Consider the following 12,506-nt stretch of genomic DNA (forward strand, 5'->3'; position numbering starts at 1 on the left):
GATTTTTTAGGTATGGGGACTGGCTAAAAAAATTATACCACACTGGAAGAAGAAAGCTATACCTGATCTGCAGTAAGAATTTGTTAGTATGTAGAGTTTGTCAGTGCTGAAATTAAGTGGTTTTGTTTGTTTGCTTTAAGGAAGGTGCAAAGAAAAAGCCTTTTGAATAATCAGCCACTGTTTCTGGAGTTCCATTTATAATTTCCAAGTCTTCTTTTTGTTATGTGTGTGTGTGTGTATGTGGTAATTCTTTAATAATTTTGCATGCACTTGTACATTTTTTTAAATTAGCACATTAAAAATTAAAAATAAATCTCAACATGAATAATTTTAAATTAATTCTGTTTGAATTACTTTTATCCAATCTATTCTCCAAGCTTACACCAAACAGTTAAACATTCAAAAGAGCACAGGATAAAATGCAAAATAGCAGTGGTAGTAAGCACCCAGCAATAAAAAATATTAGAAACAGGGACTAATTAAAACAGCAAGGAAAATTAACTATCATGGCCTTCTTAAGTTTTTGCAAAGAAGTTGAAGCGTGAAGGGCATCTCTTGGAAGGAAGTTTCAGATTTTAGCCGCACCCTTCCATGGTTGCAACCACCATACCTCAAAAGTGGCTTGGACATTATGAGGGGCCTTCCAAAGATGACCTCAATAAGTGGGCAATTTTGTCAGAGAGAATATTTGGTTAAGATAGGAAACTTCTGAAATTTGCTCATTCTCACAAGCAGCAAAGGGGCCAAATCAGTATGAGTTTGTGCAGTCATTGTAACTTGGCTAGTTATAGTCTGAGTGATTGTACAGTAATTTGAGTAGTTTCTCCTGGAGTGCTGTGCCATTAAGCTGTATCAATTGCGTGAACTTCAGGCAGACAATAAGGCAGGCTTCCAAAACTTCTGCTGCAACGACAATACAATATTCAGATGGGACGAACATAAGTCTGGAAGTTGAGATCCAACAGGAGTTTTAGAAAGACATTGCTCAGGGCAGTGATGGAGCGCTTTTAGATACTCTTAAGGTTCAGGTCCATGTGGTTTGCAGGTCTTATACATTTTTGAAACTCTTATACATTTTCCCTCCTCGGCATTCCGCTGCTTCAGTCTCCCTTTGGTGAGGCTTTTCTATTTTAGTTGTCAAGGTCATGTGACCCTGCCAGCCAATTGCAACACAGCAGGAGGAATGGAAACTTCTTTCTGAGATGAAAGTAAGTCAAATAGTTCAGCCTTTTCACATTTTGCTCTTCGGGTTCACGGCTCCTTCGATTTACCTTTTTATGACTTTCCTAGCTTTTATTAGGCTAAATACAACTCATGGTGCTCAGAGGAAGAATTACACTGTTTCTTTTGAACAGTCTTATCGTACTGTCACTTTTCCTTATGGTATTTTTTGTGTCTTTGCAATGTGGCTGATTGTTTAAAAAAAGGAATGTGATTCAGAAGCTGTGATTTACAGAGAAGTGCCAATTTGAGCAATTCCCCAATCCCCCCTAATAATCTGGCCTAAGAGCTTGATAAATTGCCACTTGCCAAGCATTTGTGTGACAGGCACCCCCACCTCCTCCCTACCTTAAGAGCAAGAGAGGAAATGGTTACAACAAGAATCCCATGATCTAATCTTAACCAGTTGCACGTGAAGTTGGAATCAGGATTATTTTGATAAAATTGGTAACGATTTATTTCTTAGTGGCTTCAAAACTCTGGCCTTAAATTATTAGCACATTTAATTTAAGAGAAACGTACAGAAATAATATCAGATCTGAAGATAATGTAACTTTTGTGTTCATATAATACATGTTATATCAGGAATAAAAATTACAGAATTTGTCTAGAGCAAACAGTGAATGCAGACAACAACATCTTACACTGCTGTGTGTGTGTGTGTGTTGTGGGGGAGTTCCTCCTTATTTGCTCTGATATATTCTCAAATTGATAGTCTTCTACTGCTCATATATGTTTTTGTACGAAAAGCAATCACAACCCTTTTTGATAGTCACTGGTCTTTTGAAATGATATATCTGCCCAAATAGATTTCCTTGCATTTAGCTTTTTTTTTTTTAACCTACTGCTATTAGCTTTCAAATACAATTCAATATTTTCTGAATCCCAAATGTGAAACAGATGATGTGATATCTTTTATTGGACTGACATTCTATGTGAAGCAATATATATATATATATATTTAAACTTACAGAGATACTGCCTTTGGCAAAAATAAGAAGGTGGCTAAGTCTATAAAAACAGAAATTGTTTCAGGTAGATGATACCTTCTGCTCTGTGTGCTCTGTGATGTTAGGAATTAGTTGAATCACTGGATTAAGATAATACACTTTGTACCATTGAAGGTGATTAAGGAACACTGCTTTATTTGCAACTACAGTAATGTTTGTATGTTCTGTCCTTAGCACATAATGGAAAAGACCGAGCAGTCACTAGACCATGGGTCCCAACAAAAATTGCTTTTCTAGAATTGTCACTTGCATTTTAAGGAAGGCTAACCCTACCTTTAAGAAGCGGGGGGGGGGGGGGGCTGCCCTAAACAGCAGATTTGAGGTGACATAAAAAAGGCAGCAAAGTTTTCTTGCTTGTTCTATCTCTAAAGCTTGGGTGGGACAGCTTGTTATGGGACTCTCTGCTTCTTTTACTAGTGACATGGATGTTATACCTTAATTTAGATCAGTGGGAGCGCCACTTGCTGCTGTGCCTCAGGGAGCAAAATGTTTTGGGCTGGCCCCGGGCTGTGAAATACAGAGGTGGAGGAAACAGGGAAATGCAGCATTGCCTACTGGGGGCAGATGTCAGCATGCAGGAGGTTTTAAAAGACCTTTTCTAGTTTTAATGATCCTGAATATATGCAAAAAACAGTAATATTGTCAAAGCCAAATAGTAGTTTCGTAGCAGTCAGAATCTTTGGTGTCCTGCATAATTGCTTGCTTTACTTTGTAACTGACAGGGACAAAAGCAATTATGCAGCTATGCAATGTATCTAAAATGATTTGCCTGATTTCATGAAAGTGAGATTTTTTTTCTTTTTTTCTTTGATGTACAGGATGAGTTACTTTCATTCAGACAATTCCCCAATCCCCCCTAATAATCTGGCCTAAGAGCTTGACAATTGCCACTTGCCAAGCATTTGTTTTGCTATCAAATGCAGTTATAAATCTGATAAACCTTGATTTGATGGTTTGCTTATTTGTTAATCAAGGGCTTAGTTTTTAAAAACTTGGGAATTTCAAAACTTAAAATGCCAAAATACATGTAAGTGTATTTTGTTGTTACACTTTAGATATCTATCCTACCTTACAGGATTGTAAACATAATGATAAAATGTGTGGCAACACTGATCTCCCACATGAAATTGGAAAAGGAATAAATAATACATAACGTTTCCTTCTTTTTTTCCAAAATATTTCTAACTTGCTTTTCGTTATCCACATAGTAGCAGAATAAAATATAATGTTAAAAACTCTTAGTGATCACATATATTTTTCTCCAGGATAATCTGTCCCCAACCTGTTCCTTCAGGTCTTCCAATGGTGTACCCAACACCGCTGCAATGGAAACCATCCACCTTGCTGCTGGTCATCCTCTTCTCTTTTCTTCCACCTTTTCCAGCATTATGTGTCCAAATTAGGATCATGTGAACCTGACCATTTGTACTTGAGTGAGAACTTTAGATTGATCTTAGGACTGCTAGGGGCATTCTTCTATTTCCCTGACAGGATATTTTTCCTTCCCAGAGTCTCATTTGGTTTCGGGGTAAGAGAAATCTGTAATTTATTTATCCTGGACAATAAAATGTAGATAAAATATTCAGAATACTTTTGTTTAAGTATGTATTTCTCATCTGCATAGACTCATAATAACTGCTCTGAATTAGGAAGATAAAAACTGGACTGTAGAAAGAAATGGAAAAACAAACTTTAAAAAATACAATACCCTTGGCAATGTTGGTTTCGGTACTGAATAGAAAAAGCAACCTCTGTTCAGTTTCAGTGGCTCTTGAAATGGGCAGTGCTGCAGGGAAGCAAGTCATCTTGTTCTATCTTGATAAATGCATTATATGCTCATTTATGTATCCTTTGCTTTATAGTGAAAAAGAAAATCTTTAAAAAGTTGGAAAACAAGCTATTATTTGCTTGGCACAAGTGATTAATGGACCCAGATCAACAGCTACCAAATAGTCATACATTCATTTGTGGAATCAACCTTTACATCTCAATTTCTCCAAAAATGAAAGTAGCATAGATGTAATGTACATGTTATGCTATAGGAACATTACCCCATGAATGATGAATTTAAATGACATGGGAGTAGATTTTAGATGGAGATCAGGAAACAGCTTCTAAGGGTGAGAGCTGCTCAACAGTAGAACATACTGCCTTGGGAAACAGTAAGCTCTCCCTCATCAGAGATGTTAAAAGAGAGGCTGGATGGCCATTTATCAGGGATGTTGTAGTAGTGGATTTCTGCAAGTGGGGAGAGCGTTAGATTACATGATCTCTAAGATCTCTTTGAAGCCTTAAATTTATGGTTCTCCAACTTTCTGGAAACACTGAATCTGTGCCTAGCCTAATTCTACTATCTTCAGTTTGAACAGTACACGTAGTCCCTGGGTTAAGAACGCCCAGTTGAAGGACAGCCCACAGTTAAGAATGGAGCCTATTGTAGCAAAATTCAAGTTAAATACACACTGATTCGAGTTAAATACACAATGGTTTGAGTTAATTACACAATACTACTTCTACAGTATTAAACAATAATACTTTCTAGCTTACATACAAATTCAACTTAAGGACAGACTTTGGTAATGGAACTTGTTCTTAAATTGGGGACACCTGTAGCTAGACTGCAACCATGTGTTCTTGTTCTAAACATAGCTGTGTTGAGTTATGGATATACAAAATTAACCCTTGTACCAAGTATAATTCAACTGCTATATTGTTGCTCTCTCAAAAACACTGTACAGCATGAGTAGGCTAAGTTAATAAATTCCTTTATCTAATTTTATAGCACCAAATTTCAAAAGCTGTTTGCAAGGAATCAGTTTAGGCTATTAAGAGGAGTAATTCCCAAGAGAGAAAAGGGTGGAGAAAAAAAGATTCCTGATAATATTTGGTTCTTTTAAAAATTTAAAACTATTAATAACAAACAAAAATAAAATACAATAACAATATAGGCAAAAAGAAAGCAACATGTATGAACCTTAAAAAAAATCTACTTGAACTGTGAATATACACCTTACTTAGTATTGTAAACCTATTAGTAAATCTAAGGAGTATAGCAACATTTTTCATTTTTCATGCTCCATTTTTCATTTCTACACTGTAATTTTTTTTAAAATTAACAAGAATCTACTCTTAAACACCTGCAGTACTGTTTACCTTCTGCCTTCATAGTATGATTCTCTTAGCTGATTTCCAGACTTGATAGAACTGAAGTTCTTAATTGAACACGAAATTCCACAAATAGTTAGCATCACATTTATATCTTTAACAACTATGTTTTCTTCCAAAGTTGTGTTAAGATATACCATAGCTTGAGACCAAAATGGAGCCGAAAGAGAACAGGACCAGATCACGTGTTAAAACGCCCTCACATTTCCAGCAATGCCAGTGCAAGAATTCAGATAATCCTCTTTAAAGTATTCTTTGGGGAGTCCTGTAAACGTGAAACAAAAATGTCTAATAGATTAATTTCATCCCTAGGTGATAAGAAGTATATTTGTCATTTAAATTGGCTATCTGATTTTCCAAGACTGGATATCATTACATATTCCAATATTAACTTTCATTATATTCTTTAATTTCATTTGTTGTTGTTGTTTAGTCGTTAAGTCGTGTCCGACTCTTCGTGACCTCATGAACCATATTGCGCCAGGCCTTCCTGTCCTTCACTGCCTCCCTGAGTTTGCTCAGTTTCATGCTCATTGCTTCAGTGATGCTATCTAACCATCTCATCCTCTGCCGTCCTCTTCTCCTTTTGCCTTCAATCTTTCCCAGCATCAGGGTCTTCTCCAAAGAGATCTCTCTTCGCATTAGGTGGCCAAAATATCTGAGCTTGAGCTTCATTATCGATCCTTCCAATGAGCAGTCAGGGTTGATTTCCTTTAAGATTGACTGGTTTGACCTCCTAGCAGTCCAGGGGACTCTTAAGAGTCTTCTCCAGCACCACAGTTCAAAGGCATCAATTCTTCGGCGCTCGGCCTTTTATGGTCCAGCTCTCACAGCCATACATTACTACTGGAAAAACCATAGCTTTGACTATGCGGATCTTTGTCGGCAAGGTGACGTCTCTGCTTTTTAATATGCTATCTAGGCTTGCCATAGCTTTCCTCCCAAGGAGCAAGCGTCTTTTAATTTCATGGCTGCAGTCTCCGTCTGCGGTGATCTTGGAGCCCAAATAAATGAAGTCTGTTACTGCTTCCATTTCTACCCCTTCTATTTGCCAGGAATTGATGGGTCCAGATGCCATGATCTTAGTTTTTTTAATGTTGAGTTTCAAGCCAGCTTTTGCACTCTCCTCTTTCACCCTCATCAAGAGGCTCTTTAGTTCTTCTTCACTTTCTGCCATTAGGGTGGTATCGTCCGCATATCTGAGGTTGTTGATGATTCTCCCTGCAATCTTAATTCCGGCTTGTGATTCTTCCAGCCTGGCATTTCTCATGATGTACTCTGCATATAGGTTAAATAAGCAGGGTGACAGTATACAGCCTTGTCGTACACCTTTCCCTATTTTGAACCAATCGGTTGTTCCATGACCGGTTCTAACTGTTGCTTCTTGGCCCGCATACAGATTTCTCAGGAGACAGGTAAGGTGGTCTGGTACTCCCATCTCTTTAAGAACTTGCCACAGTTTGTTGTGATCCACACAATCAAAGGCTTTTGCATAGTCAATGAAGCAGAAGTAGATATTTTTCTGGAACTCTCGTGCTTTCTCCATGATCCAGCGAATGTTGGCGATTTGATCTCTAGTTCCTCTGCCTCTTCGAAACCCAGCTTGTATATCCGGTAGTTCTCGGTTCATATATTGCTGAAGCCTAGCTTGTAGGATTTTGAGCATAACCTTGCTAGCATGTGAAATGAGTGCAATTGTGCGATAGTTTGAGCATTCTTTGGCGTTGCCCTTCTTTGGAATTGGAACGTAAACTGACCTTTTCCAATCCCGTGGCCACTGTTGCGTTTTCCAAACTTGCTGGCATATTGAGTGCAGCACTTTAACACCATCATCTTTTAGTATTTTAAATAACTCAGCTGGAATCCTGTCATCTCCACTATCTTTGTTGTTAGCAATGCTTCCTAAGGCCCACTTGACTTCACTCTCTAGGATGTCTGGCTCAAGGTCAGTGATCACACCAGCGTGGACATCAGGGACATTAAGATCTTTCTTGTATAGTTCTTCTGTGTATTCTTGCCACCTCTTCTTAATCTCTTCTGCTTCTGTTAGGTCCCTGCCTTTTTTGTCCTTTATCATGCCCATCTTTGCACTAAACGTTCCTTTCATATCTCCAATTTTCTTGTAGAGATCTCTAGTCTTCCCCATTCTATTGTTTTCCTCAATTTCTTTGCATTGTTCATTTAAGAAGGCCTTCTTATCTCTCCTGGCTATTCTCTGGAAATCTGCATTCAGTTGCTTATATCTTTCCCTTTCACCCTTGCTTTTCGCATTCCTTCTTTCCACAGCTATTTGTAAAGCCTCATCAGACAGCCATTTTGCTTTCTTGCATTTCTTTTTCTTTGGGATGGTTTTAGTTGCTGCCTCCTGTACAATGTTACGGACCTCCGTCCATAGTTCTTCAGGCACTCTGTCTACCAAATCTAATCCTCTAAATCTATTCATCACCTTCACTGTGTACTCACAAGGAATATGATCTAAGTCATACCTGAGTGGTCTAGTGGTTTTCCCTACATTCTTCAATTTAAGCCTAAATTTTGCAGTAAGAAGCTCATGATCTGAGCCACAGTCAGCTCCTGGTCTTGTTTTTGCTGTCTGTATAGAGCTTCTCCATCTTTGGCTGCAAAGTATATAATCAATCTGGTTTCGGTATTGACCATCTGGTGATGTCCATGTGTAGAGTCGTCTCTTGTGTTGTTGGAAAAGAGTGTTTGCTATGACTAGCTTGTTCTCTTGACAGAACTCTATTAGCCTTTGCCCTGCTTCATTTTGTACTCCAAGGCCAAATTTGCCTGTTATTCCGATTACTCCTTGACTTCCTACTTTAGCATTCCAATCCCCTATGATGAAAAGGACATCTTTTTTTGGTGCTAGTTCTAGAAGGTGTTGTAGGTCTTCATAGAAGCGGTCAACGTCAGCTTCTTCAGCATCAGTGGTTGGGGCATAGACTTGGATGACTGTGATATTGAATGGTTTGCCTTGGATACGCACTGAGATCATTCTGTCGTTTTTGAGGTTGTACCCCATTACTGCCTTTCCCACTCTCTTATTCACTATGAGTGCAACTCCATTTCTTCTAAGGGTTTCTTGCCCACAGTAGTAGATATAATGGTCACCCGAATTAAATTCACCCATTCCCGTCCATTTCAGTTCGCTGATTCCCAAGATGTCGACGTTCAATCTTGTCATCTCATGTTTGACCACATCCAGCTTGCCTTGGTTCATAGATCTTACATTCCAGGTACCTATACAATATTGTTCTTTACAGCATCGGACCTTCTTTTCGCTTCCAGATACATCCACAGCTGAACGTCCTTTCGGCTTTGGCCCAGCCGCTTCACTCTTTCTGGAGCTACTTGGAAATGCCCTCCGCTCTTCCCCAGTAGCATATTGGACACCTTCCGACCTGAGGGGCTCATCTTCCGGCATCATATCTTTTAGCCTTTTAACATTGTCCATGGGGTTTTCTTGGCAAGGATACTGGAGTGGGTTGCCATTTCCTTCTCCAGTGGACCACATTTTGTCAGAACTCTCTGTCATGACCTGTCCGTCTTGGGTGGCCCTGCACGGTATAGCTCATGGCTTCACTGAGTTACGCAAGCCCCTTCGCCACGACAAGGCAGTGATCCATGAAGGGGTTTAATTTCATATAAACTGGAATTGTTGATTTTACTTCAAACGCAGCATCTATTAAACATCCATGTATTTGAGGTGCCTCTGAAGCATCTGAACCATACTGTTTTATCAATAATTGATTATATTAGCAAACAGATGATGAGTATGTAATACTCAATACCTCTCAAAATCCTTAAAATACCCATTGCTAATCAGCTGATTCAAGGTACTGATCCTTTGTTTGGCCCAGGATTTCAAATAAAACATCCCTCTACCTATCTCCAGATTAAGATTACTTCATAACATCAAACTTTCATGTGGATTCTAATCAAAATTCAACTACTTCCCTATTTATGTCCAAATATGTCTAGCAAATCTTGTTATTTGCTGATAGAATGGTATCATCTGCATATTGTCAGTTGGTTATTACGCTATTTGTTAGTATCTTCTTGACATTTTTAAAATATTCTTTAAATACAGCTTCAGAACAGCACAGTTAAACAAAGGGATTTGGCAATTTTATTGGAAAACAAACTTTGTTAGCTACATTTTAAACTTTATGTCACTGATGAGATTTCAGGTTTCTAGATAGATGTCAATTTTAATTCTTAATTGAAATTTTATTGAATTGACAGTGTTGATTGAGAACTGTGACTAATGTTCACAATAAGTCTTCCATCCTTTTCCATTGATTTAGCCTTCGGTGCAAACATTTATTATGGACAGTGAGTGATTATCTTTGATCCAGCAGGTCCAGTAGTCAGAGAGCCAGATTTTGAATCTACATTCAGATGCTTTTCAGGCCAATTGGGAATAATACAGACACTGGGTTTGTGAAATAAAGCTGATACAGTGTGCTGTAAATACAATTTCGGAAGTTTAGATAATGACTTGGCATTTTCACAGGGTTAGACTGACTCCAATAATAATTAGTACATAATAGGAATCAATTGCTGGAAGTAAGAATTAGAATGCCAAATTCTGAATTAATTCCAAGTGAAGAAGTTCACAACAGTAACCATGCCTGAGACCCTGAGCTACTGATTGGTTATAAATGTATATACCCTTGCTTGTCTGTCTTGCAAACAGACTGTGACTTCTCATCATCTGAGTGTTCAGTGTTGTAGAATAATGATTCTGTGCCCAAAGAATAGAGGAGGTTAATAGATAAAGAGAAAAGTTTATTCAGCTACTATTGTTGGACCTATACTGCAGGAGCAGATACCAGCTTTGGAATGGTTACAGTACTTATACAGGTAGTCCTCATTTAGCAACTGCCTCATTTAGTGACCATTTGCAGTTACAACGGTGATGAAAAAGTAATTTTACAACCAATCATCGCATTTATGACCTTTGCAGGTCTGTAAAGCAAAGGAAAGAATCTGAAGTAAGATTGTAAGCACAGTCATGGTTCACTTAGCAACTGCTTCACTTAATGACTGAGTTGCCGGTCTCAATTGTGGTCGCTAAACCAGGACTACCTGCAAGCATGCATAGCACAATGTGTCCATTTTGTATTCTTTAATGTATGTCTTGTGCATATCAACTCACTTTCTCCCCTGTATGGTCTTTTAAAATGCTGACTGATCACCTCCCCATCCTAGAATAGCCTAACATGTGTACTAATTTATTACCTTGGTTTTTTATACATGACCTGTATAAGAGATAATAGAGAAGGCTTTTATTTCTCCCTATGCGAGGATCTTATTATCCTATTCTTAGTCAAATCCCATCTGGCTCTATAACATGGCTGGCTTTAACTTGGTTCATTATTTTGAGTAACATTGTTACATGACAAATTGTATTTACCAACACTGGCCCTGTGTAGTCAGTTACTTTGGTTTCTATATGTAGTTTCTTTTTATTTAAGATCTGCATTATCTATGCTTAAGAAGACATGGAAGAAAACAGGAAAGACAAAGGAGATGGCTAAATATGTATTTATATGCAATTTATGTGAATTATTTATTTTTAATGTATAAGGCCCTCTCCATTTTACCACCCATCAAACCTGTATAACCTTCCAGCGTCAGGTTCACCTGAAAAGGAATAATTTGAAAGCTACCTCCCCCCCCCCCACATCTGCGATATTTGTTCTTTTAACAAATGAAACAGAGTTCATAGCCCAGGCTGTCAAAACAGTTCACGTGCTTTCTAACAATTGTCTGAATATTCATCCCATACGTAATCAGCTCTTGTAAACTGGCAACAAGCCCCTCCTTTTTCAGTTCTGTGAATTACAATCATGGGGTGAAATCTGAACTCAGAACGGTTCCTGAAGGTAGAAATGGAATGCTTCTCATCTGGTCTGGAAGCCGTTTCATTTAGAGACAAGCAGAACAGGAATTAATACAAAGTAGGCAGCTTGGATTTTATTTTTTGCGAAGTTCAGGAGGTTGGATGCAATTCTTTATTTAATGGGAAAAACTGTGGTGGGAGTGGTTGAAATAAATAGCTTTGGCTCATTTGGAGGTTTTGTGCATGTTTCTCAAGAAAGTATTTATTACATTAATTTGGCTGTTCTGAAAACACCATAAATCTCAGAAAGTTCTCTACAGTATGTTTGTCTTCTGGGTATGCCAAGCCATGATCTTATCCTCCCAAGTAACCATGCTGTTGGAATTAGCTACTTCTGACTTGGATGCAAAATTACCTTTCTTAAATGGAAAGAGAGGCAGGCGTTTTGCATTTCAGAATCAGTTTTCATGACCCTTATTGTTCAGTATTTTTTTTTCTGTATGGTAGTGGCAGTGGGATGTCTTCTATATAGAGTCCCATCTATGTAGAAAGATAACTGCAGTATTCTAGCTTCTCAAATTGGAGTTGTTACTTGTTTGGAATTCATTTCCTTTGGCATCCTTCTGGTTAGCAATGCATTCCTCGTGAAATCATGGTCATACTTGCATCATAAGCAAGCAGTTTTTAAAAGGAAAGCAGTACATTTTTTTTTCAATTTGTTCAATTGTGTCTGATTCTTGGAGACTGCTGGACAAATCCCTGCAGTTTTCTTGGCAAGGTTTTTCAGAAGTGGTTTGCACTTGCCTCCTTCCTAGGGCTGAGAGAGAGGGACTGGCCCACAGTCACCCAGCTGGCTTTGAGCCTAAGGCAGGACTAAAACTCGTGGTTTCTAGCCTGATACCTTAACCACTACACATACTAGCTTTCTGTACATTAAATATTTATCCTTATTTCCCTTTCCTTTACTTGCTTCACTATTACTTGTTGCAATTAAACATAAATAATACTTGCCATATAATTCTTTCTGGAGCTTATAATCCGAAGGCTATGCTTACGTTTGCCTTTAAAAAGAAATGGTTTGCATTGCTTATGAAATAGCCAAATGCTCAAGGATTCATATCAAAATAATAAAGTAAATTATAAACAGTGAATGTTTGTCATATCCCAAGGGTATGAAATCAGGAAATATTAAAATAAGTTTCTAACTGTGAGTTTGAAAATATTAATTCTGTGGGACCATGGCCAAAAAGAACACATCT

At 38.1% G+C, this 12,506-nt stretch overlaps 1 protein-coding gene across 5 annotated transcripts in view; it reads left to right on the forward strand.

Annotated features, from left to right (window-relative positions):
• ESR1 (estrogen receptor 1) overlaps window positions 1-12,506 on the forward strand; it is a 209,219-nt gene that overhangs the window by 16,975 nt on the left and 179,738 nt on the right. For 2 of the 5 annotated variants that reach the window (XM_088142113.1, XM_088142151.1), the window contains exon 1: window positions 1,167-1,208. The exons of the other annotated variants lie outside the window; for them this stretch is intronic. The gene's annotated coding sequence lies outside the window, so the exon portion shown is untranslated. Of the gene's footprint in view, window positions 1-1,166; window positions 1,209-12,506 lie in introns of those variants that run through there. 5 annotated transcript variants of the gene reach the window in all.

Source organism: Python bivittatus, unplaced genomic scaffold (assembly GCF_059951505.1).
Source record: "Python bivittatus isolate LINGU-HERP-01145 unplaced genomic scaffold, Pbiv_v1 ctg000020_np1212, whole genome shotgun sequence".
NCBI classification, from domain to species: Eukaryota; Metazoa; Chordata; class Lepidosauria; order Squamata; family Pythonidae; genus Python; species Python bivittatus.